Raw genomic sequence first — 12,955 nt, 5'->3', positions numbered from 1 at the left:
TGTCCTGAATGCACCCCTGGAGGATGTCAAGGGCATATTGAATCTTTCATTCCACTCTTGCAGCTACCCTGACCTTAAATTATGTGTTATCTGTTGCTAAGAAGAAAAAAAAAAGAAAAAAAAAATGCTAAGTGTGCTGTTTAGTTATTGGCAGGGATTTGTGCATGTGTATTTGGGAGATCAGTTCGAAATGTGATTTTCACTCACTGATGCCTGAATCAACATGGAATCAGCATGTATCCATGTCTTACCCTGGCACTTAATTCAATATGATACATCAATAATTAAACTCATCAATGTGAGCTCATACAATTTTCCTGTTTTATTGATTTCGTAGGCCAGCAACAGCAAGGTCATAGGTTGAGATTCCAAGGAACATAAAAACGCTGATATAAAAAACTATATCTTAAATTTGTTTAAACATCTTCCAGATCAATTTGGAAGATTTATCTATTGAAGTTTAATCTATCTAATGCAAATAAAACACGTCTAAACTAGATAAAAAGCTTTGGGATAGGGTCGTCTATACTACACTCTTAAAAATATTAGTTCCCAAAGGGGGTTTTCATAGCAATGCAATAGAAGAACTAGGCTATTTTATTTCTTAGTGTGACAAATATTTTAATCATTTAAAAAAAAAAATTTCCATTAAAAAACTCTATTTTTAAGAATGTATGTGTTCAGGTGGGGTCTACAGAAATATTTGACCTCTGTAAATGACTTTTTTACATAAGCTATTTACATAATTTCTAAATCAATGGATGATCTCAGTCTTGTGAGCCATACAAGCCATACAAAATATAATCTGATATAATTTGTTTGCATTAGCATTTTGATAATACAGGCATTCATTGTGATGCATATTTTGTGTATTGTGTATCGTGTTTATAACATTGACTTTTTCTAAATCTAGAAGGCTGGTCACAAATTCTTGCACAATCCAATGTGTCCCATTTTCTCAGCTATCTTAGTCACACTTTGTTTGAAGAGGTGCCACTGTTGGCACCACACCAATGTTTATTTGGGCTTTGAAAGCATGAAGACCATTGTTTGTTGAATGATGTGATCGGGATTCTACGGAAGCTTGTTTCCACCGTGGAATAAAAAATGTTAAAAGGTAATTGCGACTTTCTATCTCACATTTTTTTTACTTTTTTTCTGTAATTGCGATCTCACAATTATAAAAAAAAGTCAGAATTGTGAGATATAAACTCAAAATTGCAAGAAAAAAAGGCTTTCGGTTTCCCCGAGAGTTATATCACCCCTCAACAGAAGACCTCTGTATATTTTAACTGTAGTGGAGGATAGACAGAGTGCAGGCTTAAATCATTAACAATGCATGTATAAATCATAAACAGAGAAATGAATATTCACACAAAACCTACAAACAGAGGGAAAAAAAAGATAAAGCACAGAGGCAGATTGAAAGTTACAGTATGAAAAAAACATGCATGCATATAATCTAGCAGCAATGAACCGGCATACATAAACCAAAACATTACACATTATGTCACTGACTCACAGTGGGGTTTTAAAAAGCTGTTTTGGGAAATGTGGCTCTAACTGTATACCTTGCTTATAGGACTGATGTGATGCCAGTTCAGATTATTCTATGATGATATAGCATCATTTTATATTTATAATATGAAAAATATATATTTCAGTGTGATCTGGACAATATATCCAAGTCTACATTTGTCTAAAGTTGAGTTTGCCTTATTATTTATGGTGTAATCAAGGATGTAACTAAAAGTTAAAAAGGAGGCCAAATGTAAACATTTAAAGACGTCCTATTATACCCTTTTACGAAGTTTTGATTTTGTTTTTGAATTGTACTAGAATATGCATTAATGCTTGATTGTTCAAAAACAAAATGTTGCACCTATTTTACATTATTACAAAACCTCTTTCCCCTGCCTGGCCCGAGCGTGTCATTTATTTCCTGTTTAGATTAAGCCCCTCCTTCCGAAATACGAAATGTGCTGTGATTGGTTAGCTGGCCCAGTGTTTTGTGATTGGCACCGCTTAGTGCGTTCGGGAAATGTATACTATAAGACACTGACTACCTTACTATAAATGCAAGCTCTAGTACTCAGGCGTAAATTTCAAACCAATTCAATTCTGATTCAGACTTAAAGTCCCCATGAATTCAAAATTAAAGTTTTTGGCTTTTAGTATGAGAATTTAGTATGAAATGAGGTCAAACAAATGAGTTTTGGAAATGGGGTTGACAAACAGAGTCTCTTTGACATAGCGACAACACTGTCTTCTCTAATGCAGCTCAACCAGGCCTCGTCTCCTTTTTTCGCATATTCCGTGGACGGGGATTATTTCAATTTGTAATATTGTGACTTCATGAGATACGGAAAAGACGTGTTGTAGACCAAAACGAGTCATTCGTTGTAGTTCTTGAAGTGGATTCTGTTAAATAAAATATCTCCCTTTGGAGTGTACTTTGAGCTCTGTAACCTTGCAGATCTTTTTTATGCTTAAATAGCAAAATTACAGACTAACTAAAGTTTAAAAAAGCGAAAAAGCATAATAGGACCCCTTTAAGAATCTGTTGTTTAATAACCATTATAATTACTATACTATACAGTTAATTTAGGGTAAAAAACGTACTCGGTTACTAACGTAACCTCGGTTCTCTCTAGAGAGAGGAACGAGTACTGCGTAGAATACGCTAGGGGAAAATCCTTTTCCACGAGAATACTGAAGCCAAAAAATTATCCTTAATTTTGTATTAATGTAAAACGCGTTGCGGCAGCATACAGACATAGGCGAGGCAGCTCGCGCGCCTATTGGCTGGTCTGCTGGCAACTGCTTAAGCCTATCGAGCGAGACCTAGAGTGACGTCAGACCCAATGAGGGCGCTTCGCGCCCTCTGCGTCACGTCCCGCCGAAACGGGCGTGGCTTAGGTCTATAAATACCGCTCGCAGGCTTGATATCTCTGGTTTTTCATAGTCGAAGCAACCAGAGCGTGTGCATGCACGGCAGGATACGCAGTACTCGTTCCTCTCTCTAGAGAGAACCGAGGTTACGTTAGTAACCGAGTACGTTCTCTTACGAGAGATACTCTCGTACTGTGTAGAATACGCTAGGGGAACCTACTGTAAAACGCCGTGCGTGCTGGGATCTGATACTATAGACTCAAGGGCGACAGCCCGGAGTTCATACAGTACACAATCACCCAGGGGACTCACAGGGAATCCTGGAAGAGGAGGGGCTTAGCCACTATCTTCCTACATGGCAGCATAGAGCAGCACTGCAATACTCAATAGCTGCATAACTGACAGTGTCAGTGTATGAGATTTGGCCGCACTAGACCGACAGTAGTCTGGCCTGTAGTGCGGGAACCTCTAGGTTGTAAAACCTTATAAATGTAGACGGAGAGGCCCAGCCTGCCGCCATACAAATATCTTGCAAGGCAATCCCACTTGACCAGGCCCACGATGAAGCCATGCTTCTCGTGGAGTGCGCCCTGACACCCAGTGGGCACTGCATGCCCCTGGTTGTGTAAGCTAGCGCTATTGCGTCCACTATCCATCTGGATAGGGTTTGTTTCGAAGCGGCTAGTCCCTTAGAACGCCCGCTGAATGAAACAAAGAGCTGCTCCGTCTGTCTGAAAACAGACGAGCGAGACACATAAGCTCTTAATGCCCTGACTGGGCAAAGGGAGCTTTCGTCCATGTTCCCTTCAGTGACCGGCAGGGCAGACAGGGAGATGACCTGTGCTCTGAACGGTGTATTGAGGGATTTAGGAACATAACCGTGCTTAGGTTTGAGTATAACCCTAGAGTCATTAGGCCCAAATTCCATGCACGTCGCGCTTACTGAGAGCGCGTGTAAGTCCCCTATGCGCTTCACTGAAGCGAGAGCCAGAAGAAACGCCGTCTTGAAAGACAGGTGTTTAAGATCAATCTTCTGCAAGGGCTCGAATGGATGACCTTTCATGGCTTCCAGTACCGTAGAAAGGTCCCATATAGGGACTGTGGGAGGTCTGGGAGGATTCAGTCTCTTAGCTCCTCTGAGGAAGCGAATGACTAAATCGTTCCTTCCAATAGACTGGCCAAGCGTGGTCAAAGAGAACACTGCTATGGCTGCCACATAGACTTTGAGCGTGGAAGGGGACCTGCCCTTATCCAACAGCTCCTGTAGGAAGGAGAGAACCTCCGTCACACCGCAATGTAGGGGTGACACACCACGAGCTGTGCACCAGCCAGAAAACACCGACCATTTGGAGGCATAGAGACGTCGCGTAGACGTCTCAGTGAGAGCAGGTTGCTGCGAGCCCATAACAGGAGGCGCCTGGTTAGCCTGTACAGAGTCAGGGAATGTCCGAATGCGCGCCGAATGTCCAGTGTGCGCTGAGATGACAGGCGTGCTGTCATTAGCAGCGAGTTCAGTTCTATTCCCAGAAAAGATATAATCTGTCTGGGGAATAGCGAGCTCTTTTCCCAGTTCACTGCGAGACCGAGATTCTCGAGGTGATCGAGTAAAATGGTCCTGTGCTCCACGAGCTCCGAGTGAGATTGGGCTAGAATCAGCCAGTCGTCCAAATAGTTCAGCACTCGTATGCCCCGCAGTCTGAGGGGTGCGAGCGCTGCGTCCATGCACTTCGTAAATGTACGGGGTGCCAGGGACAAGCCGAAAGGCAGGACTGTGTACTGATATGCCTGGCCCTCGAAGGCGAATCTCAAAAATCGCCTGTGACGTGACGCTATCTGTATTTGAAAATACGCGTCCTTTAGATCTATTGACACAAACCAGTCCCCTCGGCGGACATGCGCGAGGATTTTTCCGGTCGTGAGCATCCTGAACTGGTGCTTCACAAGCGCTCTGTTCAGCTGCCGCAGATCTAGTATGGGTCTGAGACCCCCGTCTTTCTTGGGCACCAGGAAGTATCTGCTGTAAAGCCCCCCTTCACTTTGAGCTTGAGATAGGGGTTCTATAGCCCCTTTGCTCAACAGTTTCAGAATCTCGGCTCAAAGTAGATGAGCTACTTTCGATTCTACCGTGGTCTCGACGCGCGCTATGTAGCGGCGCGGACGCCGGCAAAACTGCAGCGAATAGCCTTCTTTTATGATGTTCAGCACCCATCTCGAAACCCCGGGAAGCTTTTCCCACGCAAGTGCGCGAGTAGCTAGGGGCTGGATGCGAAGCACGCTCTGATCGGCTCGCGATACAGCGGCTTCGGTGTGCTGTGACATAAGCGTCGCGCTCATGACATCTGAGGCAGGGGGCGCGCTGATAACAGCGGGCAGAATGCCCGCGCTCGACTCCTCTGTAGTGTTTAACTGAGAGGGGGAGGGCTGGGCTAGTTCCATGTCTGTGTGTGGGCGTGGGCGCAGAGCAGCGGGCACATACACCACTTTTACAGCATTGCTCGCGTGAGCAGAGCGTATGCATACTGGTCTCGTATTTACAGAGACCGTGAGACATGTGGGAAGTAGCGTTTGTGGGCACTGGGTAGTGGGCACGTTTGCTACGTTTAATGCGCAATCGATCTGAGTCGATTTTATGTGCGCGAGCCCTGTGTGAAGGGCTGTGCTTGTGTGTAGGAATGGGCACTGAGTAGTGGGCATTTTTTCTACACATGAAACACCGTCGGCCGTGGCCGGGACACCAGAAAATACACTCTTTAAGGGATTTATCTGGGTAGCCATAAAAACGGCTTTTTTGTGCAGGCAAGCGGGCAATGGAACCGGCTTGTTGGCTGCTAAATACGCTGGACCAGTCACACTTCCTGGAACTGGACGAGCGGCAAGCTTTGGTGGAAGTCCGGCCGCAGCGGGACTTGGACACCGTCGCTTTCCTAGGCGTGCTAGGACGATTTCGGGGCCTCTGGCTTCAACGCAACCTTTGGCCGCGGGCCGCGCGGGGCGGGGCGGCGGCTGGATGAGCGAGAGCGCGGTCTCGAGCTCTGGGTCTGGCGGCGTTGTGAAGAGGAGGCAGTGGACGGAGGCTTAGGCTGTGAGCTCTGAGCAGGCGGTTTCGCACGGCCTGCTGCAGAACTGGAGCGCTTCGGGAGGAAGTGCTTCATGGCCTGGGTCGCTTTCTGCACCTCAGCGAACCTATCGGCGAAATCTTTGACCGAGGTTCCGAAGAGGCCGGCAGGGGAAAGCGGCGCGTCGAGGAACGCGGTGCGCTCTGACTCAGACATGTCCGAGAGCGTCAGCCACAGATTTCTTTCAGACACGGTGAGCGAGGCCATGCTCCGTCCAATGGCCTGTGCCGCTGACTTGGTAGCGCGGAGAGCGAAGTCTGTAGCGCTTCTCAGGTCCGGCACGCAGATTGCGTCAGCGGAGGGCGGGCATAAGTGCGCTGCAATAGCCTCTTCGACCGGCGGCAGGGAGTGGTAGCCTCTGTTCTTTGCGTCATCGACAGCGGAGAATGCCAAAGAAACAGAGGATCGTGTCCTGGCAGAAAAAGGGAAGCCCCAAGACTTAGCGACTTCTTTATGAAGCTTAGGAAGAAAGGGCGCTGGCTTGGATGCAGGTGAAGTGCGCTCCCCAGGCAGGAAGTAGCCGTCCAGCCGGTTGTGAGCAGGCTGCTCGGGCGTAATCCACTCGAGGCCGAGGCTCGCCGTGGCCTGAGTGAGAACGCGCATGAGCTCCGCCTCAATGCTCGCTCTCTTTCCCGTTGAAGCACGGGCAGAGGGGGCGAGATCCTCAGAGCTCGCCCAATCCTCACTGCCTGATGCTAAGAGAGAGCAGGAATCCCCCTCTCGCAGCAGCGCGTCGATCTCATCAGCGTCGTCGACGGAAGTGGCGGCAGACCGCGGCCGTTGTCCGTCAGGAAGTGATGCTGATGAAACCGGAGAAGCAGGCGGGCGCACCGGCGAGCTTTGACGGCTGGGAGAGGGCTCCGGGATTCGCTGAGCGCGGCGCTTTTTACGGCGCGGCACAACAGCAGGTGTGGGCGCAGTCTCGTTGAATAGTGCCAAGCGAGTCCTCAGAGTCGCTAATGGCAACAGTTCGCAGTGAGGGCAGCCGCCGTCAGCGAGCGCGAGAGCTGCGTGATCTTGACCCAGGCAGGAAGCGCATATGACATGGCGGTCCCCGTCGCTGAGTGTGGCTCTGCACGAGCCGCAGGAAGGCATCTTAAAAAAGACGCCGCTCTTTTAGACAGTTTGTGTCGCGCCGGCGAACACACACACAATGCAGAGAAAGGATATAGGCGCTGGATAGCGCAGCAGGAAGGCGATGAAGGCGGCGCGGCCAGCAGCTTCGTCGACTCGTCCCGCTGAAGTGCCTTTTCAACAGCGCGGCTTCTTCTCGGATCCAGCGATGTGAGTTGCTTCGCTGAAGGATGAAAAATCAGAGATATCAAGCCTGCGAGCGGTATTTATAGACCTAAGCCACGCCCGTTTCGGCGGGACGTGACGCAGAGGGCGCAAAGCGCCCTCATTGGGTCTGACGTCACTCTAGGTCTCGCTCGATAGGCTTAAGCAGTTGCCAGCAGACCAGCCAATAGGCGCGCGAGCTGCCTCGCCTATGTCTGTATGCTGCCGCAACGCGTTTTACATTAATACAAAATTAAGGATAATTTTTTGGCTTCAGTATTCTCGTGGAAAAGGATTTTCCCCTAGCGTATTCTACGCAGTACGAGAGTATCTCTCGTAAGAGAACTACTGTTACACTTTATTTTAAGGTGTCCATGTTACAGTGTAATACGTACTTAGTAATAATAATTAACTACATGTACTTACTATAGGGTTAAGATTAGGAATAGGGGTTGGTTTAGGGTTAGTTGCATGTACAGTAATTATGCATCATTTATAGTTATTATTACAGTAACTACATGTGACGTGTAACAAGGACACTGTAAAATAAAGTGTTACCAAAACCACATTACCCATGATTCTGCAAAGATATGTACCACCAATCACAATATGCAAATCATGCCGAAAAAAAGAGCTCTGTAGAGCCTGTCCACTCCAATGAAGCACTGCGGATAACGTCTTGAGACTACTTAAATATGCTGAAATGCTTTAAATGCTACCGATCCACAATCTGACTTCTGACTTCTGTGATGCAGCCTGAATCATAATGACACCGTGTTCATTCGTTGGCCATTTCCATTTCCATTCTTCATTTCTGTCACTTGATTAAGTTTGAGTTCCTTGCCACTGTTGCCTCCCTGGCTTGCTTAGTATTCAGCAATATTATTAATTTGACTGCACTGACACTATTGGATGAGAACTCAACTGAGCTGAATGATGACATCACTGTTTTCTGCAGAGCTGCTTTATCACTGAACTGAACTCATTTTTACTTACATTACATTTACATTTTTATTTACATAATTGTACTTTACACAGTTATTGAACCAAAATGAATTCACAATGAACTGATTTCAGATGAATAATGACTGTTTACTATTGTCTTTTTAGAGCTGCTTTACAGAAGAGTTGGATTCTGTTTGAATCAGTGAATCATTATTTTCCTGTTTATCACTTTAAAGCTGCTTTGAAACAAACTGTATTCTATAAAGCGCTATATAAATAAAGTACATTTACACACACACATATACCGTTAAAGGCATGGTTGATTATGATTTCACTTTTCTAACTTTAGTTAGAGTGCAATGTTGCTGTTTGAGCATAAACAACATCTGCAAAGTTACAATGCTCAAAGTTCAAAGCAAAGGAAGATATTTGCTTTTAAATAAATAATTTTTTAAGGACTACAACAAACGGCTGGTAGGGACTACACGAGATTCCTCCCGGGTTAGTGACATCACACATAAACCCGCCTCCGTGAACCATGTTCACCATGTCCATGTTGAGAAGAGGAAGAGTTGTTGTAGTAGAGCACATTTGTGAATCTTCCCAAGCTGTCGCATCCGTCTTTTCACATGCAATACAGTACGTAACACAAATGCAAGAGCATGTAACTCTGTAGGCATCTTACAACAGTTCCCACACGAGCGATATTAGGCTAAATATGCGATATGCAGAATATGCTAATCAAAATCTTGAAGATAGTTAACTCCACATCAGCAACATAAATTCATCAACTAACCATTCAGAAACATCCTGTTGCATTCTAGATGTTGTCACTTCTTCTTGAGTCTCTCCACCATTGTCGGACTCCAGTTTAAACATAAAAGGCAGAACAGTTTCTGACATTTTAGTGCTTGTCTACCTGAGGAAATCGGAGCTGCTAACACACACAAACTCTTGAAGCTCCGCCTTCTGTGCCGGGAGCAGCAGCTTATTTGCATTTAAAGGGACACACACAAAATGACACGTTTTTGCTCACCCTCAAAAAGGGACAATTTTGACATGCTGTAAAAAATAATCTGTGGGGCATTTTCAGCTAAAACTTCACATACACACTCTGGGGACATCAGAGACTTATTTTCCATCTTGTGTAAAGGGGCATTATACCACCCCTTTAAATATGTCGTTTTTATATAAACAAAATCAACATCTTTAAATCAATGCTTTTATTTGTATCTGTCATGACATTTTCTATCTGATTATGTCATTCACAATGCCTTATGGGATTGCAGTTTGTTCCCTCATTAAAGCCTTTAAGTACACAGTTCTGAATCTTTGTCTTTTTGTCTGATTTTCAAATACGTTTAGCTTCAAATCAAAGTGTGTGGCTTATAATCTTTTAATTAAGACTTTTAAAAAATACCTATGGGAAAAATGAATGGGAACCAAGGCCCCTGAAAAAGTGGGCGGGCACTGTTGCGCTCTAGTGATTACAGGTAATTACAGCCTGTGATTTTTAAAGACAGAAAGAAAGGTTGGATGTCTAAGAGAAAGACAGTGTGTGCGTGCGTGTGCCTGTGTGTGTGTGTGTGCGCAAGAGAGTTGAGTAATGAACAAAGACTGGTGTTTATAAATAGATCAAGGAAGGAAGGAGTCCTGGCAAATAAATTATGCAGTGGGGAGCTGAGGCATATTCAGGATGACAATTATGTCCACATCCAACAAACACCCTAAATGTGTCTCTATGAGATTTAAAATACTTTTTTGTAGGAACCGAAGTCCTGAAGTGAAAGGCCATTCCTTAAAATTTAGGGACCAATTAAGAACAGAAATGCATGCAGGTTCTTCCTCAGTCATAATGTATACAGTATATAGATAACATACAGCAGTTCAGGATATGAAATACTAAAGCATGCACTGATCAGGGAGTCAGCCAGCTGTCTCAATTGCAAAACTATTCCAGTGCACCGAAACATTAGCTCCCTAAAAAGTCCCACAATACACAGTGAAAACCAGGGAGCAGCGATGCTCACTATGTCCCCTTAATGGAAGTTCTGCAGGACGAAACATAAATCATGTGAGCCAACTCACCACACATAATGACACGCAATAGATGTTTTTTATTTATTTTTTATAGATGTCATTATTTAATTATATTTCAACATGAACATACATCACTAGACATATAGCTTACATTAATAATTTGTTAATGACTGAAATGCTGCATGTATATATAACAAGCAAAGTAGTTATCATAATGTACTTTAAATAACATTAAAAAAATGATAAAACTTACAATAAAATAATATAAAACTTTATTTTAGATGTCCTTGTTTCACTGTAATTATACATTTACGTACTTTGTAATATTAATTAACTACATGTACTTTTTTGGTTTAGGGTTAATTGCATGTAATTGTGCATAATTTAGTTGTCTGTTTGTGTTTCTTGTGCTTCATTACAGTTTAGTCCCTTGGTTACTTATTAGGTCCTTGTTTGTTACTGTGGTTATCTATGATTAAACCTGTGTTTGTCTTGGTATAACCCTGTGTTCGGTTGTCTTTGTCGGTTATCATCTTTATCTTGTGCGTGTTACTGCTTGTTTATACTCCTGTGTATTCTCCTGCGATCTCATGCATTTTGGTTTATTTATTAAAGTCTTTGAACTAGTTATTGTACATGTTGACTAACACACCAGCAAGTGTGACATCTCACATTTAAATGGGCATTTGACTGGAACTACTTTTGGGAAGCAAACATCCCTTCTGAAAATAGTACACTTTATTATACTTTTATATTATAGTATAAAAGATTTTATAATATAGTTCAAAAGAATATGCTTAAGTGTGAACTGGATGTAATGCTTTCAGGACACTTATTTGCATATTAACTGTAATTAAATTAGAACGTATCATAGTATAACTTTATATTAAATGCAATTAGTTGCCTTTTTGACCCACTTACTTGGGGCTTAAGTACATCATTATACTAATTTCATAATAACTTCTATTGTGAAATATGGTTTAATACACTGACTGTCACAATTCTATTGTGTTTGGACTTTGTTTTGTCTTTGCTTTCTGTTTTCACAGCCTCCTCACCTGAGTTAGTTCACCATATTTACTCATTTGATTATTCATAGTTCAGCTGTGGTCTAATTAGTTCTCCTTGTGTGTCAGTGTATATAAGTTCCCTTGTTTCAGTCCTTCTTTGTTGGTTCTCTTTAATGCATGTCCTGAGTTTGGTTATGGTTAGCTTTCATTGTAATAAAGTTTATTTTGTATTCATCTTCATCGTCCGGTTGTCGCCCTACACCAACGCTTAGACTTCGTGACACTGACAAGCATTTATGATAAACTAAAATATACTTAATCATTTCTATTGAAACTTCTATGTCATATATTTAAATAGATTTGTAATTTTACATTCGTAATCAGTGCTGGGTAGATTACTTACAAATTGTAGTCAGTAACTGATTCCAAATTACATGACAAAAATTAAGTAGTAATGTAATCTAGATTACTCATTTTAGGTAATGTATTCGGACTACTTTTTGATAGTGATGGGAAACCAAGGCTTTCTGAAGCATTAGAGGCTTTCGTCAAACTGTGCCGAAAAAAGGTTAATTACTCGAAGCTTTTAACACAATGCGCATTAGTGACATCTGGTGGTCACGCTTGTTTTCTCCACCATATCTGACAAATCACAGCAGAGCAGAATAAGCATGTGACCAAACAAAGCTTCGGAAGTCTGTGACATACAAGAGTGGAATCAATACAGTTCTATCTAATCTCATCTAAATTGAAAATCATGTGTAGCCTGGTCAACGGATTCATATATTGATCAATAATATAAAATATACAAGTATGTGATCATAATTATAGTAATAGCAATTGAAAAAAAATATTTTGGGTGTTCGGTTTTTAAAAAATATTTAATTTATGTTATAGGGAAATGTAGTGTTAAATCACCTAAAAAATGCCGCCTCGAAAATCATTTCCCTTTTTATGCATCAGATGTTGCGAAGCGCCAATTGAAACAGCTGTCCCGACCTTGTGATGCTGCATGACGTTCGAAGCTTCAAACGTCATCCATCACGTGGTACTGTCATTTCAATACAAGCATCAGTACAGTGTGTGATACAATAGAGCTTTGAAAACTGCTTCAGAGCATCGGAGCCTCGGTATCAACCATCCCATCACTACTTTTTGATTACTTTTGACCTAACTCTTGAATAGGATAATCTTGTATCATATTGATATAAAAATAGAAAGAGAAAGAAAATATATTCTGTTCTTTGATATCAACAAAATTAAGTGCATTAAATATTATATTAAGTCAGGGTTTCCCAGACTGGGGTTTGTGATGGAACTGCAGGGGTTTGTGAGTTTAATGAAAAGCAATTAAGTATAAAAATACTTTTTTATTAAAATATATATTATCAAAATAAACATTTACTAAAAAATGTTTTTTTTTTTTTTATGCATGTCATGTTACCATTAACCGACATCAGAGAACCGTGAACTTCGTTTTATTGTATTATTATTTATTATTGTTGACTTAACTTACAATCTAATGGCTTACTTCAAGTAAATATATTAGGGCAAAGAGGTTCAGCTGACAAAAAAAAAAAAAAAAGTGGGGAATCCCTGATGACGTGAATTTGTACATTTTAAAGTGAACATTTTACGTTTAATGTGTAAAAGACAAAAGCCTTCCAAAGACAG

Source organism: Rutilus rutilus, assembly GCF_951802725.1.
Source record: "Rutilus rutilus genome assembly, chromosome: 19".
Lineage (NCBI taxonomy): Eukaryota > Metazoa > Chordata > Actinopteri > Cypriniformes > Leuciscidae > Rutilus > Rutilus rutilus.
Note: the sequence above shows the minus strand (reverse complement) of the source record.